Genomic DNA, 19,263 nt, shown 5'->3' with positions numbered 1-19,263 from the left:
AATAAATTTAGGTATTTATTTACATACCCACCTGCTGGAGTTTTTATATCTTGAATAAATCAATTGATCACCCCTGTTTGCGCTGCACATTGAGGCATACTTGCTTATTTCCAAGTAGCACTGGTGTATGAGAATTAATATGGAAGTGCAAACATTATTTAATTTCAAAAGTTTATTTTTTAATGATACCCATCCGAAAACCATGGATCCCCTGCACGACATTCGATGGGACAATGTAAAGCTGGTTGTTTGCTTTTCAAATATGCCAAAGGTTTTATTCCAGTTAGTTCGAAAGAGGGATTCAAGCTACAACCCCTCACTCTAGAAATAATGGACTCATTTCTCAATTGTTTGTTTTATGTTGAATGACAACAGTTCAGAAAAAAAGATGAACATACGATAGAGGTCAACCATTTATTTTTCTAGATTTTTATTATTTACATTTGGACCAGACATGCAATTAAGGAATCACTCAATGTTAGAAGCCACCCATTTTTGATGTACAGTGCATAAAGTAAAACAATCAAGAGCACTGATTTTCTACACTGCATATCAGATTTTAGTTTGCCAGTGGAGAACAGATTAACACTTGTTAGAGGTGTAACACATATTACATCAACTCAGTTGCCTATGGGGGAAAACAAAGCAATAGTGAAGGAGACACAAGACAGAAAATCCATGAGAACCATTGTACAAAATGGTTGTATTGACCATGACGTATCTTAGCCAATACAACTATTTGGAATGCCCTTCAAAAGAAATAAACCACTACTGCACAAAGTAACAGATATCGAACTGGTAGATAAGATAACTCGAACCACTGATAACATAATGATTTGAGAGCTGTAAGTGACAGCTTGAAAAGATTAACCAGACAACGAGAAGATGTGAATTATGCACTGGCAAGATAAATTCAAAGGTCACACTAGAATTTGCCAAAAGAGAACAGGCAATCTCAAATAATCCGCGACAAGGTTTTATACCCTGAGACAAAGATGAGCTTCTACTGTATGCTTATGATGGAAACGTTTAAGATTCACATATACTAACACAGCTGATCTGTGTGTTGAGTCCGTGGAGGAAATGTCATGTCTTGGGCTTGCGTTGCATCCTTATGTGGAGTAGGTCCCAAAATACAAAACGATCAGGAAGTTTGAAATAGGCCAACTACATATTCAGACTTAAATTCAATAGATAAGCAGCGACAGAGCGACTGACTTCCCCCTTTTGACTCGAACAAAAATATGTTTAGTTTTGAAATTCACGTGCGACCGATTTATGTTTTATTGTTTAAAAATATAAGATCACAAGTTCAAAAATAAGGTTTCAGGGTTGTGGGTGGCAATATTCTTTTGAAAAGGGAAAAGGCCTCAGGATGTTACAAAAGATTAATAGGCTATTTCCAATGAAAATAAAGTGGAATTAGATTCGGCAACCCTACTACAATAAGGTTTATTGCAAGAGTTGACAGGCGATGCAACCTCCCCAGGCCTTCAAGAACGCAGAATACTTTGCCTTCATTTCATCATCTTAGATTTGTGAAGTCGGACATCTTTCAATGTCAAACCCCTTTTTTCCAAGGCTTCCATAAAAACCATGGCCTCGTTGTGTTTGTGAAATAAAAACATGAATTAAAACCATTCCTTTTCTAATCTATTCCAAGCGCTTAATTATTTCTGTTAACCCATACATAGAACTTTTTCCTTGAAATTCTAATGATGCGTAAAAATCATCTGATTCTGACACATGAATTAGACAAGTACAAAAGGGACATCAGGTCAATAGAATGACATTTTTATACCCACTGGGATGAAAAAAAAGCATCAACTACCTATTCGTAATCTGGAAATCAACACGATGAGCCTGACATACTGTATGTTGTGATGACTGCAAGTTGGTCACCCCTTCACGAATCCCATATCCAGACTACCTTACCCAGTTCGAGGTTTTCATTTGTTGAAACAGCAAGATGCATCTTTCAGCAAGCAGTCATCTAGTTGCAGCAGAGTTGATCATTTATCATCACGCTATTGCGACTCTGTATCACTATAGTCATTAAAGTAGTTTATGTCACCGGTGAATGGTGAAGGAAATATGTGATCAACACAGTGGTGGTGCTGAAAATGTCTCACTTGCGCCTTGGATGAAAATCAACAGCAGCTCTAAACATGACAGCTCAAATAGAACAAATACTGAAATCACCGTCCACAAAAAGAAATGGAAATGCATATAAAAAGGTAACTTGTAGCTTTTGGTCTTCAGACAGAACTGCAATGTTCTACAGACAAAATAAAGCAATATTTTCACTCTTTCACAACATTAAATCACACGTAATATTGAAAAAGCTTCAACAATGTCAACACACCCTGATCACCTGAAAAACATTCAGCAACATATATAGTGATTGGAAAAAAAAACGTGACCTATTTTTTCACTTCCTGTGATTAATTAGGGTTCACATTGTTTGACATTTTACATTGCCACTGCCCCCACAGAAAACTCTGGACTAGCAACGAAAAAAAAGAAGAAAAGATAGACCGGGATAGAGAAAGAGAGAGAGAGAGAGAGAGAGAGAGAGAGAGAGAGAGAGAGAGAGAGAGAGAGAGAGAGAGAGAGAGAGAGAGAGAGAGAGAGAGAGAGAGAGAGAGAGAGATCACGTTTCTATTTTCCTTTTTATTTACGACGCAATGGCTTCACCGTCAGGGCAGTTGGAATATCTATGTCAAGCACCTCTTAAGTCTGATGACAATATCATCCTCTTTTTTAATTGTTCTTACCTGGCCATATTCAATTAAATACGGCCAAGTATGTGGCAGAACAATTCAAAATTCAAGCTGGTGAAATACAATTTTCAATTTTTGACCACAGGCTTAATATATTATGTCCATCAAGGGTGTGTTGACCTGTCATTATATTAACTTGTTCAAATTACTGTCTTGCTCGAAATGGATTAAAATATATATTTTACAGACTTGATGAATGATTGTTTACTGTACACGCGTATTTGTTTCCAAATGTCATTCAGATGCATTTGTGCTGCTTCATTGCATGTGTGTCAATCAGCCAGCCCATTGCTGTTTGGATTGGATTGGATTTGCCTTTATTAGTCTCACAGTGGAGAAATTTACATTTCACAGCAGCAAAGTTATGAAAGGAATGAAAGTAGAAAAACAAAATACATGAGCTGTTTGTGTTGCTACAAGGGGTGGAACAGATTTTGAAACTCGTTCAAACAATTTGATATATATGTGTGTCCCATCAGTTCACAGCCTCACCATGTAGCATTAATACTAGCCGGCTTCAACATGCGGATATGGCTCACGAATGTCTTTGGTGATTTATTTGTATTTTATTTCCTTGCTTGTATATACACTGCTTCTACAAATATTCGCCATGCCCACTAGGAACTGGAAGTGATTAGGGTCTGAGTTACTGAATTGACAGTGAGACCAGAGTAACGAGTCTGCATCGCTTCAGTGCTGGCACCTACTCTACTTTTATTATATTGGTATTGCATTGCATTGGTATTTGTGCATTATATAATAGTTTTTGCTTCAACAGGCGGATCGGTGCGGCATCTGCTGTGATGCGGACCTTGTACCGATCTGTCGTGGTGAAGAAGGAGCTGATCCAAAAGCCGAAGCTCATATATATATATATATATATATATATATATATATATATATATATATATATATATATATATATATGAGAGATGAGAGTTGGGACGGTAGATCAACCGGTAAATTGGGAGCTTCGCCTATATATATATATATATATATATATATATATATATATATATTTCACTTCCTATATATATATATATATATATATATATTGTGATATCATGAGAGGCTGGCTCTCAGCGGGACAGGACAAGAAGTGCAATGGACGACAGGTTTGGATACAAACAAAGGTTTTAATCAAAGGTTTCAGGGGGGATTCACAAGCAACAAAGGTTTGAATAGTGTCTCTTCCAATACTTAAATCAAAATAAAGTCTCTTCTGAGGTAAAACTGAAGACGGAGTTCATTTCCAAGAGTCTCTAGGCCTCACCCCTCTTGACGTCCTCCTCATGTAGCCTAGCCACCTTAGCAAGGTCCAAATCCAGTGTCCTGTCGTGTGGTCCCAACTGGCAATGAGTTCCACGCAGCAATCAACTTCTTCACAGAGCACAGCAATCGAGCTTGTCTTTTCCCAAGCTCCACACTCAGAGGCTCTCTGCCTTAAGAGCCTTGCCTGCCAATCCCGCCCTGATCAGCTGCAGGTGTGTGGTTTTAATATCTACCTTCCACCAGATGGGGCCAAGACTCTCTCTGGGTGGAGCCATCTTAGGGGGATGTATTTGCCCTCCAGGACACAGCCTCTCGTGACATCACAATATATATATACACACACATTTTTACAAGTATGAGTATTTATTCAAGAAAAAAAAAAGACTGGTTCACAACCGATGTACCAAATTTTTATTTCACACGAGTTAACCACCAAACAATAGCAGAAAACATACATACTGAACCCAAATAATGAGCTTGTCTACTCAATTTAGTCAGAAGTGCATTTCAAATGATGTACTTCAAATATTTTTGCGATAACATAAGCGCAACATCAGTGTCTTAGTAAAAAGAGCAATAGTATAATTTATTGCAATGATACATTCATACCGTATCTTTTCTTAGTAACACCAAGCATGTCACAAACGTATTTTCCTCACAGAACACAGCAGCTGCCAGTAATGGGACTTGCAAAGCTCTCCTGCACTTGGGTGAGATGTGATCTCTGAAAGATCAATGGTGGTGTTTGCATGGAATGAGTCAGATGGGGCTCTCCTTGTGTAACATGACAAAACACGGAAATGCTTTTGAATGGTGTTGTACAATTTTGGTGAGATAAAGGCAGCAGATACAGGTAAAAGTATTTGATTGTTTGCCGGTGGATTTATTTGGATTGGATTGGATTGGATTGGATTGGATTTGCCTTTATTATCTCACAGTGGAGAAATTTACATTTCACAGCAGCAAAGTGATGAAAGGAATGAAAGTAGAAAAACAAAATACATGAGCTGCTGGAAAGGCAGCCACTCTCGGGGCGCCGTCTTGAAGTCAAAAGAACAAAAAAAAAAAAATAACAAATAATATGACAGCATAGAGACAATATGACAAAACAAAGACACAGAAGACATTCATTCTTCAGGACTTGCTGTACCCTCTTTGTGATGACATGAAGCAGTTCTAGATGAAAGAGGAGAGGATCAAAGCGTCTTTCCACCAGTGGATCAGGGACATCATGGTGGAATGTGCACGTCGACTACAAGCTAAATGTTGAAAGCAAACACGCAGCTGTAGCATCCATTGACGAAAAGAGATTGTTTCACATCTCCTGTTCCAAATAAATCTGCTTCAATTCCAAGCCGCAACAGTTCCACATACGCATCGGCGCTCTGCGCTGACGCTCCTTTCTTCTTATCGTGGGTTCCTCAAGCCATGCATCCATCCAGCCGCAGACTGTCCAACAGCACTGACCTTTCCGCTAAACAAAGTGGGGCTGTGAAGATGCTGCCCATTACAGGCGCAAAAAAGCACAATGGCCCCTTTGGTGTCCAGCGATGGCAGTCGAATGGCTCCGACATTCCTCCCATTCAAAAACAGTACTGGCATATTCATGCTGCCGAAAAGGCGCAACCGCTCAGCACAGTCTCCTCCTTGATGAATGTCGTGGTCAAAAATGCTGAAAAACAATCCGTATCCATTCCACACGACGCACAACATCACAAAGTGACAAAAGAAAACACAAAACAAGACAAAAACAACCAAAAAAAGCAAGGCTCATGAGAGCACTTGCTGTGGCTGCCTACTCGGGCGCCATCTTGGACTTGGTAGTTTAATGTTGGTTTGTGCATGTTTGATCTAGTCAAAGCTCAGCACTATGCACTTAGTAAGAAAAACAATTAGGTAGGGCGCAATAGGTAGAGTTCATTTTTGATTAAGGATTATACAAATTACTAAGAACGGGCAGTAATGCATTGCAAATATGTTATACTAACAGGAAACACAGATTGAGAGGGAAACATTTACCTTGTGAAATGAGCTGACCTTTTCATTTTCATAACAGGATTTGGTGAAACCCCCAGCACACATTTTGTGTCAGGTCCGAAATCAACAATCAACACCTCATGGTCGTGCGAATACTCTGTGATAATCTTCTTGGCATACAGCACATTGTAGCTGCTGATTTTTGTTCTTAGTCTAAAATGGCAGTGGACATACACAGTGTTTTTAGTAAATTGCACTTTAATAAAGATAGACAAAGGCTCAAATGATCAGTCATTCCCCATCGTAAAGAAATAAAAAGTGATAGGGTTGCTATGATTGTTACACTGTGGGCAGAATGAATAAGAATGATCCAGCTACCATTTGTGACAATGCTTGCGGTTCAGTGCTCAGATTTACATTTAAATTAAACAAAATGGTCATCCATTCAGAAATGATATTCAGTAGTAATGATGGTAATAAAAATAAAGTCCTTTTTCATTTTGAGCTAGTTGTGGTAATGTGGGTTTTTTTGTCAGTTGGGGCCTGGGCTTGTCTTTGCTATGGCAACGCGTTAGCCTTTACATCTCAAGACCTACGACTCCTATTGTAGTTAGCACTCAGACCTGGGCATCATTCAGGTATTGGAACCTTGATTTTGAACCGTCGACCATTGTACTAACCAGTCTACCAAAAAAACTGAAATAACACAAGGTACCACGGTGGTGGACTGGCACTCCAGCCTCACAGTGCAGAGGTGCAGGATTCAATTTCGACACTGGCCTTTCTGTGTGGAGTTTGCATGTTCTTCCCTGCATAGGTTTTATCTGGGTGCTCCGATTTCCTCATACATTCCAAAAAACATGATTGGATGGTTAATGGAACACTCCAAATTGACCTTAGGACTGAGTGTGAATAGTTGTACATGTAATGTGTGCCCTGCGGTTGGCTGGCTACCTGCTCAGAGTATCCCTCGCATAAGACAGTTGGGATAGGCTCCAGCATGCTCATGACTGTCATGAGGATAAATTGATTAGAAAATTGATGTATAGGTGGAAATAATACAATTACTCGAGTGTGGACTGGGATGTTAATCAACCCATGACATTCAAACTTAAATGGGATGAGAAAAAAAGGCGCAATTTGAAGTGCCACAGAGTAACTCAAAATGAAATTCACTTGTTGTCACCGAGTCTTTTTCCCCCTTTTCTTTCTCGCTAGCAAAATGTGGTGTGCAAACATTGACTTCTATTCAGAACTGTTCATAATTCCCCTTTACCTTGACTAAGGCTCCAACTCCATCAGAAGAAAAACATACCGGAAGAACTTTTTGAGGTGGATGGTGTGTTTGCATCAAACATTCTTTTTGCAATTGCAGTCTAAAAGTCCATGATTCTTTTCATTTATCCATACCACATTTTCCCACATCTGTTTGAAGTTCCATTTGATCAAGGTTAAACATAAATGCTTTGCTCACTGATCGGCGGATGAACTTTTATCGATGTCACAACTAATCCACCATACTGAACAAATCTATGGGCACTGATTTTCTGCACTCATTTTACACTTAAACACAGTTATTCAATGGAATTAAGATACTAACACTCAAACAGCTATCAGTAGAACATACACGTCTGTTCACCCCATAAATGTGCTGTCATTTGTTGTTTGTACCTTTGTTTCCATCCATCCATCCATCCATCCATCCATCCATCCATCCATCCATGATGGGCAATTTAAAAATGTTATTTATTTATTTTGCCTTCATAAACTCCTGACCCGAACACATGTGTCTTCAGGTAGAACTAGTGCCTCCGCTCTTCACGGATTTGATTCTTTGCATCAATCATTACACTATAATTTAATGGAGCACACACCTCTGCCAACGATGATCAATTTGTCCAAGTTGTTTGATTGAAAAAGGCATTTGCAAAATGCAGCTCTGTCTGTCGGATCTCAATGGTCATTTCATCAGTTTTCCTCAATGCATATTTCATATTCACAATCAAATTTAAGGGATTCTTCTGCACCATTTAGTTTTGTAAGTAAACAAATAAACCATCAAAATGAGAAGTACAAATGGCAAGCGACCCATAGGGGCTTGTCACAGGTAGTAGGCAAAACGATTCACCCATTCACATTCCAGTCACACAGCACAATGTGAGTCTCCATTGTTAGACTAATCAGAATCAGAATCAAGGTTTTCCTTATCTTTGTTTGTTTTATCCTATTTTGGATTCACTCACTCGAAAAGCTTTAACGAAATTGACAAAATAGTTTGAAGTTGATCTGGTAAATTCCAGAAGAGCAGTTTTTTTTTTTTTTTTTATGTAAACGGATGTTTTTCCTCCATTTTAAGTTCTAGATGTATCAATACTTGAATATATTTTTTCCTTAAAATAACATTTTTATGAAAACAAGATTGTGCTTGAGATTATGTTTTTTTCCTGCTAATTAATAACATTGAATTCTCTAGGGTGCTATTACTCTTTGGCAACAACACAAGCAAAACAGTACTTGGTGAAAAGCAATGCTAATATGTGTTTTCCCACAGTAATTTAGCCTTTTATCTGGATCAAATGGGGGCATTGCATGATTGCACAAGCTTGTACCGCTTCTTATCCGTGGTTACAGACAAATGCACCAGATGCGTTTTATTAGGCCAGTTTATCATCGGAAACCCCATAACCCCCCATTGTCTCGATGCCATAAGGCATGTGAGGAAACCGTGCCATCAGGTACTGAACGTACAAAGTTACCACACACTTATGCAGTTCACTTTGTTCAGTTTATTTGATAGCACCTCGGGCTGCACTTGCTTTTAATAGAAGTAGAAGAGTCCATCTCTTATCAAGCATTGATAACTTAATAATTTCTTTTATCAAAGAAAATGTCTTTTTAATGTATCAGTCAAAGGTGCCATTGATGTCAGATCATCTCAAGCAAATGGTCTTTTGAATGACTGGAATTTTTCATTACAATCTCCTTTGAGTATTCATTCATCATTCATGCCTGCCTGACCGCTTCATCCTCACAAGGGTCGTGGTGGATGCTGGAGCATATCCCAGCCGTCTTCCGGCACTCGGTGGGGTAAACCTTGAATTGGTTGCGAGGCAATCGCAGGGCACACAAATACAAACAACTATCTGCATTCATGCTCACACTAGGGACAATTTGGAATGTTCAAACAGCCTGCCATGCATGTTTTTGGAAAGTTGGAGGAAACTGGAGGGCCCAGCGAAAACACGCACGGGCCGGGGAGAACAAGCAAACTCTACACTTGGAGGAAAGAGCTGGATTTGGAACTCACAACCTCTGCACTGTGAAGTCGGTGTGCTAACCACTCGACTCCTTTGAGTATAATAAGCTTAAAATAAAAAACAACAAAAAACATTTGCCGTAATTATCCTTACATGCTGAGCGTCAGTTTGGCAATTGAGGCTTTAGCAGCAAACATGCGTGTTTCGTGATTATTGCCCGTATTAGCATCGCTAAGAACTGGCTTCTTTTCTGTTACATAGATCACTGCACACACAAACTTTTTTCATCCCTGATGTACAGTATGCCAAGCCAAATGGTTCCCTGCTGTTACTCTACCCAGTCTCATGGCCTTGGGGTAGCTGTTCAAACATGTCTTCCTTTCATCCAAGGCGCTCTCGAGCACACCTGCTGGGACAGAACAGTGCTTCAGGACAAGTTGTGATGAATGGACTGTCCAGCTCCAGTTTCCGCTTGCTGTATTCTGCCCAATGTGGAGACACTCATGGCCTGGTTCGCGGCGGGTTGTTCGTCATTGGCTTGAGCTATTTGTGACCAGCGGTTGTCGCACAGCAGTGCAGCAGAGTGCAAAAGGAGATTATTTCACCAAAACTGAATAACTTGCCCTAGTGGATGATGCTTCTACATGCTCACTTTTGAATGACACTATGCAAATTAGGGCTACATTTTTTATTGTTTTCATAGTTTTAATACTGATAGATGGTTGATATAACTTATTCCTGTGTAATTAGCGGTGTGGTACGCCCTTTAACAAAAATCAGCTTTATGAGCTTTTGTTTTACTTTGGCTTCTCTCCTTGTTATTGAAGACTGCATCTTATCATAAAATACATAATTTAGGAGCGGATATATATTTGATAAAATCCAAAACCCAATAACAAATGTCATCTTGAAAGGTAAATAATATTGAGAACAACAGGAGTGTACGATAAGCTAACGGTTCATGACGCATACACAGCGAACCGAGAATGTGTTTGGTATGTTTCCCGTAACATATTAAATGCTTCCTATTCTAAATCGCTTACATCAGAGTTACTTGTTTTTTTTAGTTACGGAATAGCAGACAACAACACAGCGAATAATACTTACGTTTTGTTGTGAAAATAACAGGTAACTGTAATGTGTTGGAATTTCACACGTAAATTTAGTATAAATGGCACCCCCTGGCCAAACTATGAAAGAAAAAACAAACTGCGATTTATAAGCCACTTTTTTTTTACTCCGATTGCACTTGGGAGGGATCATTTGCAACAAGATGTTCGGCTCAACAAAGCAATGTCGCTCATCTACTTTTTCCATCAACTTTTTTCGCTGTCTGAACAAACACCAGGATGGCCTTTTTTTCCAGTAAATTGCAAGGCACATGCAATCGATACAGAAAACCAGTCACAACGACACAGTCATTGAGCAGGAGAGGATTTTACTGCAAGACTGTCAAAGTGAGAGAACTACAACAGGGCATGACTGACGATATCATCTCCAATGTTTACAATTTACATGTGAAAAAGCATACCCCAAAAATATTGTTCTCCAATCATTTGTTCATCATTAAATATTTTAGTTTGTGTTTCTAAAAGTTATGCTTTGTTAAAATGCTACTGAAAAAAATACGTTGAAGAAGCTGGCAATGTCATCTTCACTTATGCTTTTCTCAACTCAACTTCATATTAAAGAAACTTTTAGTGTTTGTGGGCACAGGTCTAGCTGTAGTCAGCTCCACTAATCATGAAAAAGCCGGGTAGCTGTGTGTCACTGTCACGTCACTTGAGGCTCGAGGGCTGGGCTCGAGTGACGAAAGGAAAGCGGGGAGTGCGGATCCAAAATACACGGCGAGACAGATAGTCGTGAACAAAAGTCTTTACTGAGGCACGCATGAAAAAATGACAGCAGGATGAGGTGAGTGAGGGAGATCGGTGACAGCTGATCTGATGGCACGGAAGTAGCAGGGTAGCTTTCAGAATACTCCGACGGCGACTGAATAGCGCGATCGGTAGATATAGTCAGAAGGCACAATCAAGGGAATGACAATCAGCTGCGGGGACCCAGGTGCGTGATGATGGGAGGGGCCGTCTCCCCGGGAGCAGCGGAGGAGGTGACAGGAGGGGCGGGGCGCGCCCAGGACGGCGACGAGATGTGACAGTCACCTTGTCTTTATGTTTGGCCTTGCTGTACTTGCACTTTTCCCATCCAACATACTCACAATTTCAAAGCAGGTCGATGTTTTGAAAAATGAAAGTATCTCGGGCACTCAGCGAGACAGAAGCCAAAATAAAATTACATAAAAATATTTCTGAACCTAGTTTGAAGGGTGTCTCCTGAACTTGTGTTGAGGCTACTTTAGATTAACGGTCATTGTCAATCATCAGGCTTGCATTGCTGATGCAGGGCCCCACACCAGTGATTTTTTTCTTATGTTCATGACAGTCGCAGGTGACTTGACTTTGGGCAAGAGTGCACCCAGGCCAGTCAATCGCGTGGCACTGGTACTGTAGATAAACATGTCATACTCATTCACTTCTGAACAATTTAAAGTATTCAATGTGCATATTCTTGAAATATGGTAGGACAACAGAGTACCTTGAGAAAACAAGCTCAGGGATGACAAGCAGTCGAGATTTAAAGCCAGATAATAAACCTGATGAAAGCAACAAAAAAACTATCCTCGTTTTCAGTTATAATTAATATTACTTTTGTGCATTTTTTTTCAATAAACAGTGTGGGGTTTTCCTTCTTTTAAAGGAACCCTGACAGGTTTGCTTGAAATTTATAGATTAATAAATTTTATGGACACTTTATTTAGATGTATGCTGCAATGTTTTTGCATAAAAAATGGATTCTGGTACAATGGATGTTTGGTGGATTCTGCCCTTCTGCCAAGCAGAGCAAAACATTTGCATACTACTTCTACCATTGGCGAAAATGAGTCAAAATGCTACATGTGTATTTCGCTTGTAATTTTCAATCAAACAGGAATAAAGGAAGCAAGCTAAGCCTCCAAAGCTTTCCTTAAGACAGACGTTTAGGAAACGGTGGAAGGTTTATGTGTACGAGTCGCCTGCCCACAGACCTGCAGCTGTGCTTTTGTCTCATGAGAAAGCTCACTGTCCATCTGGCTCCAAACAAAGGTTAATACCAAATGCAATGCATCATATTTCATTAAAGGAAGCTTTAATACACGAGTGACAAGTGAAAATCACATTAGTGACGTTAAACTTGTTTAACCCTTTCCGGGGTAGTATAGTGGACAGCTCATCGTGTTATTAGGTTACAGGGCTCGTGAAAATGGTGGATTATTAGTTATGACATAAAAAAATAGGGATTTTCTTGTAGAAACAGGTGGGATGGCCCTTCCCTCATTTAGATTTCATTACTTGACGTTCTGTTCTCAGATACCGAGTTCTGAGAAGTTCTGAGTTCTTCAGATCTGACTCTTTGTTCTGTACCTGAGCAGGACGTACTTACTCTATCTCATGTTCATAAGTCATCTTTATTTATGATTGGCTGGTGCCAGTGTTTGTGAAATCACTTAAAATTTAATTATATAATAATAATAATAATAATAATAATAATAATAATCAGAATCAGAATCAGAATCAGAATCATCTTTATTGCCAAGTATGTAGAACACACAAGGAATTTGTTTCCGGTAGAACAAGCTGCACTAGTATCGTCGTCAAAAAAAATGCTAAGTGGCACTATACAGTTCCATTTTGGCTACTGTTGAAGAGTTCAAAGAGTTAATGGCTTGGGGGAAGAAGCTGTTTAAATGTCTGCTGGATTTGGTGCGCATGGATCGGTAGCGCCTGCCTGAGGGGAGTAGCTGGAAAAGGCGGTGGGCAGGGTGCGGAGGGTCCAGTAGGATTTTCCGCGCCCTTGTTTGGATTCTTGCAGTGTGCAAGTCCTCGAGAGTGGGTAGGGCGGTGCCAATGATTTTTTCCGCCGTCCTAACTGTCCGTTGAAGTCGGATTTTGTCCATTTTTGTGGCGGCCCCGAACCAAACGGTGATGGAAGAACACAGGATGGCGTCGATGACAGCCGTGTAGAAATGTTGCAGCACCTCCTGTGGCAGGCCATGCTTCTTTAGCAGCCTCAGGAAGTACATTCTCTGTTGGGCCTTTTTCAGAATAGAGTTGGTGTTGACCTCCCACTTCATGTCCTGGGAGACTGTGATTCCCAGGAACTTGAAGGTCTCAACGGTTGACACCAGGCAGTTGGATAGTGTGAGGGGTAGCTGTGGTGATGGATGTTTCCTGAAGTCCACGATCATCTCAACTGTCTTGAGCGTGTTCAGCTCCAGGTTGTGACGGCTGCACCAGAGCTCCAGCTGCTCCACTTGTTGTTGGTACGCAGACTCGTCGCCGTCTTTGATGAGACAGATGACCGTGGCGTCGTCTGCGAACTTTATGAATTTGACAGCTGGGTGCGTTGAGGTGCAGTCGTTTGTGTAGAGAGAGAAGAGCAATGGAGAGAGGATGCATCCCTGCGGGGCTCCAGTGCTCGTGGTTCGTGTTGTGGATGATATATTTCCCAGTCTGACCTGTTGTGTCCGTCCTGTCAGGAAGCTGAGGGTCCACTGGCAGAACGTGGGGGACACACCAAGCTGGAGAAGTTTGGGGATGAGGAGTTCTGGGATGATGGTATTGAACGCAGAGCTGTAGTCCACAAACAGGATCCTTGCGTAGGTTCCTGTGTTGTCAAGGTGGTCGAGGATGTGGTGCAGTCCGATGTTGACTGCATCCTCCACAGACCTGTTTGCCCGGTAGGCAAACTGAAGAGGATCTAGCAGAGGTCCGGTGATGTTCTTTAGGTGGTTCAGCACGAGGCGTTCAAAGGACTTCATGACCACAGACGTCAGAGCGACAGGTCTATAGTCGTTCAATCCCGAGGGTGCTGGTTTCTTTGGAACTGGGACGATAGTAGACTGTTTGAAGCAGGATGGGACTTCACACTGCTCCAGGGATCTATTGAAGATTTGTGTGAAGACCGGAGCCAGCTGGTCAGCGCAGACTCTCAGGCAGGAGGGGGACACTCCGTCAGGTCCTGCAGCTTTCTTGATCTTCTGCTGCTTGAAGAGCCGTCTAACGTCCAGTTCGTGGATCTGTAGGGCAGAGGGTGGAGATACGGTAGTTTCTGGTAATGGTGGGCAGACCGGGGAAATGGTGGTGTCCTTTTCAAATCGGCAAAAGTATGTATTTAACTCATCAGCCATACCATTGTTGTACACTGCTTGGGGGGAAGGTAAACGATAATTTGTTATTGCTTTCAGGCCATTCCACACCGATGCAGAGTCGTTAGCGGAGAACTGCTTGTTAAGCCTCTCCGCATAACTTTTCTTTGCGATGTTAATTTCCTTCGTCAGCCTGTTTCGGGCGAGTTTGTAAACTGCTCGATCTCCGCTTTTAAATGCGGATTCTTTCTCTTTCCTAAGTTGCCTGAGTTTGGGAGTGAACCATGGCTTGTTATTGTTGAATGAGCGGAAGGACTTTGTTGGTACAAACATGTCCTCACAGAAACTGATGATGTTACAGTGTCTGTGTATTCATCCAATGTGCCCGTTGAAGTTTCAAAGACGCTCCAATCAGTGCAGTCTAAGCATTCTTGTAGCGATAACTTTTCTTCATCTGTCCATGTTTTAACTGTCTTGACTACCGGTTTTACACATTTGAGTTTCTGTTTGTATGTGGGAATTAAGTGGATTAAATAGTGGTCAGAAAGACCCAATGCTGCATGCGCAACAGACCGGTATGCGCCTTTGAGTGCTGTGTAACAATGATCTAGAATGTTTTCTCCTCTGGTGAAACAGTCAATATGCTGCTTATATTTGGGGAGTTCACAGTTTAAGCGTGTTTGATTAAAATCGCCCAAAATGATCAGGGGTGATTCTGGATATTTTAGCTCGAGATGGTTTACATGGTCCGCTAGCGTTTGTATACACGCGTTAGCATTAGTTTGTGGCGCGATGTACACGGCAACGAGAATAAAGGAAGCGAACTCACGTGGCGAGTAGAATGGATTGCAGTTGAGAGACAGCGATTCCAAACCAGGGCTGCAGTGTGCGTCGAGCATCGTGACATCGGTGCACCATTCTTCGTTGATGTAGAAGCATAGTCCACCGCCTTTGGATTTCCCCGATTGCTCCGTGTCACGATCGGCCCGAAGGAGACGGAACCGGGTAGGTGTAGTGCGGAATCCGGGTGGCGGTCACTGAAGCAGTGAAGCACAGCACAGCAGAGCGGGCAAACGTTTTATTGGTCTTTGTGAGAAGCAGAAGTTCGTCCATCTTGTTTGGTAGTGAGCGTAGATTAGCGAGGTGGATCGATGGGAGCGGCGTTTGAAATCCACGCTGCCGTAGCTTGACGAGCACGCCGGCTCGCTTCCCCCTCCTTCGCCAGCGTCTCAAAGCTCCGTACAGAGCTGCTACGCCGCTCGCGAGCAGCCCCGAAAAACCCTGTAGATTTTGGTGTGTCGGTGAAAATAGTCCAAGAGTGGATTCCCCAATGCTCAGTAACTCTTCCCTCATGTAACTGAGTCGCGTAGGATCGCAAAAAACAAATGAAAATGACAAAACCAGGAACAATACTAGGGAGCGTGTGACCGAGGCTGCCATCCGCGGCGCCATCTTGGATGTTAATAATAATAATAATAATAATAATAGTAAGTCCACCCGGGTAGACAGCCATCGGCAAGTTTTGTATTTTATTTTGTCACTTTATGTTGTGCGTCATGTGGACCGGATGCGGATTGTTTTTAAGCATTTTTGACCACAATATTCATCAAGGACGAGACTTGGCAGCACAAATATGCCAATACTGTTTGTGATTGGGAGGAATGTCGGTGCCATTTGACTCTCATTGCTGGACAGCTCTGAGGCGATTGTGCTATTTTGTCACTGTAATGGACAGCATTTTCACATCTCCGCTTTGTTTGGCGGAAAGTTCGGTGCTGTTGGAATGTCTGCAGCTTGAGCGCCGATGTGTATGTTTGAACTTTGTGGAGGCAAAGGTCCTCAACAATTCTCGTCAAATTTATTGCACCTGCTTAGAATTATGGTATGAACACTTTTTTTAAGAATGATCAATTTGGATGGTGGTGTGAAGTCTGATTTGCCCTAAAGCCAAATCTCAATCAATCTACACTCTATAACCTTTTAACATTTCCAAAAGAAACACCCATGTTGATTCACAAATTAAAACTATTTTTGTTTTTAATTTAATGCTTGTCAAGAGGGTGAAGTGGAGATGGTATAAACTGCAAGGAAAGGAGATCAGCAACATCATTTATGAGACCTGTAACCGTAAATCTGGCACAGGTGGGCTGTGACAGAGGCCGCCACTCATTTCCACTACAGTTTCACTGTCTCTCACATTTGATTACAGTATATGAATTAGTTAAAATGCAGAATATCACACTTTGATTGTAATCTTTTAAGATAAGAAACTCCCACCCTTAATTTTTGGATGCTCGATTTTGAATTTGACAGTCTGTTCTCACACTCAAATGACTGTGCCTCTCATCTAACATTACCCAGTGAAAGCATCAATCTGGCCTGATAAATAATCAGAACTAGCATTTCAAAAGTCAGGGCCACTGTGAAATTGAGGGTAATATAGAAGGTATTTGAAGCCTATCACCCTAGCACCGACATTGGGTGCTAGCTTATTCGGTCTGTGAGGGGCTTCACATATTTCAAGTTCGAATGGTGAATGGGAAAAATTAGATAACCTCTACAGTGATCAGCTGCCACACTTTTAGATTGGAAATTATGGAAGAAGCCATCATGATCTTCCTTCCTAAATATCTTATGTACGTTCACAACATGTCACTGCTTCACTGACACATAATGTCTTTGTAATTCCTGACTGCTTTCTTTGTAACCTCCCGCAGAATTTAATCGATGTTTTGGAGTTATATTCCACATTGCTTTGTCTTATCGGGAAGTGTCCGTAACTCAACAGTTCCCCGTGTGCCCGAAGCGTCCTCCCACTGCTTTCTTTTTATGCTTGAAAATGTCTCTACTCAAAGTCCTTTTGGCTTTTGATACAATCTAAGAGGTCTCCCGGGTCAGCACTACAGTGGATTACTTTTCCTTCTATGGAAACTGATGTTTACTCATCCCAACCTTGTGGGCAAAATTGGTTCTTTACTGATTTACTATGGCTTGTGCCCACACACACCATCCAAGGAAAATGGTTCTTTTGTTGCTTTTGTGCTTGGCAGGTTTAAATAGCCTAGAGTACAGCTAGAATTCATAGCAGTTATGAAACAATCTGGCATGTACTGGATCATTGGCCTCGAGCTGCTACATGTTTAGGAACATCTAATGTTGGCCACAAGGTCTGATTGAGTCAATGTTCCCACTGTTTATGGTGGTTTGAAAAAAACACATTTGGTGAAATACACAGTCCTTCTCAATTGTTTGTTCCTTGGCATTGGTGATTCTTTTCTTTTTTATTTTAAAACAATTAAACCTCACAAACACTGTCCTCAGTTTCATGGTCAAATTGTCATCATCTGAAAACTCGTATTCAACCATTGAATAAAAATATCATACTGCGTGTTTTAGGTATTTTCGATGCTATAAAACGTTTTTCTGATGTCAGTTAAACATAAAAGTGACGTCTGTTGTCCTTTAAACAGTGTTTGAAATGCATCTGCCCAGTGGCCCAGTGCGTACAACTTTTACGTCGGGCATACAACTTTCAAAACATCTCGGCCCAGGTGGCCGACAACATCTTCAAGAAAAAAAACATTTTTTATTTTTTCAAATCAAACATTAGTTTCATTCAATCACGCAAAAGCTACAAGCAAACCGCTACAAGCCACGTGTACTCCTCTTTCTTAGCGGCTTTCAAAACTCTCAAGTACACTTTTCAATCAAGGTGTAGTCCGAAGCACGAAACAGGCTTCTGATTGGCTGCCGGTGCCTAGTATGCAAATTGTCAAACAGGCTTCTGATTGGCCGCCGGTGCCAAGTATGCAAATTACATTTCAGTCACATTTATACAGCCATAAATGCTTGTACTTGCAAATTAATTCAGTAAAAATGAGCCAAGACCTCTAAACGGACAGCTTTAAGGATGATTTTCTGACATGGCACAAATTGGTTGGAGTAGTGAGGGGTGAGTGGAAAAAAATGAAAGCTTAGTGCTCATTTCATCCCAATGGTCCAGTAACAGTCCAGTGGAAATACATGTAACCATAATCACAGCATTTTGTTATCCTCCACGATATCATTTTGCCATCTTACTTTTCACTCCAAACATCCTCAAAGGCCAGCATCAGAATCTCATTTGATCGTATTTACGTTTGCTCCGGCTTCAAACCGCAGAGACACAAAAACGCAATTACGACTTCAAGTTGTTGTCTGGCAAAGTGAGCCATACAAGACGTCCATGCAAAACTGTGCTGGTTTCCTATTCGGGATGCGGGTGACATCTAAGCCCTTGTCTCCTCCTGTGTGCATAGTTTGTTACATTTAGAAGTAAAGACTTGATGATGACAAACGTGGCCTTTAAGTGAGGCACTTGAGCAGTGACAATCCCAACAAATAACACTTAACAAACTTGACTATGAGGCTTCCTTAAATCTACACTTTTTTGTTAAATGCAAAAAGAAGGAGAGGTCCCACCTCTCGTTTCTGCAAACTGCTGTCAGGCAATTGAATAGACATACCTAACCTGAAAATCAGGACTCACCCATTCTGAATATCCTTATACAAGTATTTATATTTATTATTGATGTTTACTTGTGCAGTTTTTGCTCTTTTACGTTGCTCTTTCATATTATTCACAGCTGTAAATTTCAGCATTGTTAGACAAAGAAAGGTTTTCTTTGTTTCTCTTCTTAAATGCGAACCGTAGTAAATTATCATGTAATGTAAAATTATATATAAACAAGCTAAATAGTTTGAAGAACAAAAGGCACCCATCTACAGGGGAATACTATCGTCCATCAAA

General features: G+C 41.0%; 1 protein-coding gene across 3 annotated transcripts in view; it reads left to right on the top strand.

Moving 5' to 3' along the window:
- unc5db (unc-5 netrin receptor Db) overlaps positions 1 to 19,263 on the top strand; it is a 255,429-nt gene that overhangs the window by 627 nt on the left and 235,539 nt on the right. The gene's annotated exons all lie outside the window — the stretch shown is intronic.

Source organism: Hippocampus bargibanti, linkage group LG04 (genome assembly GCF_051943395.1).
Source record: "Hippocampus bargibanti isolate YZ-2025 linkage group LG04, ASM5194339v1, whole genome shotgun sequence".
NCBI classification, from domain to species: Eukaryota; Metazoa; Chordata; class Actinopteri; order Syngnathiformes; family Syngnathidae; genus Hippocampus; species Hippocampus bargibanti.
The sequence above is the reverse complement of the archived record's forward strand: the minus strand, read 5'-3'. Positions and strand labels throughout refer to the sequence as shown.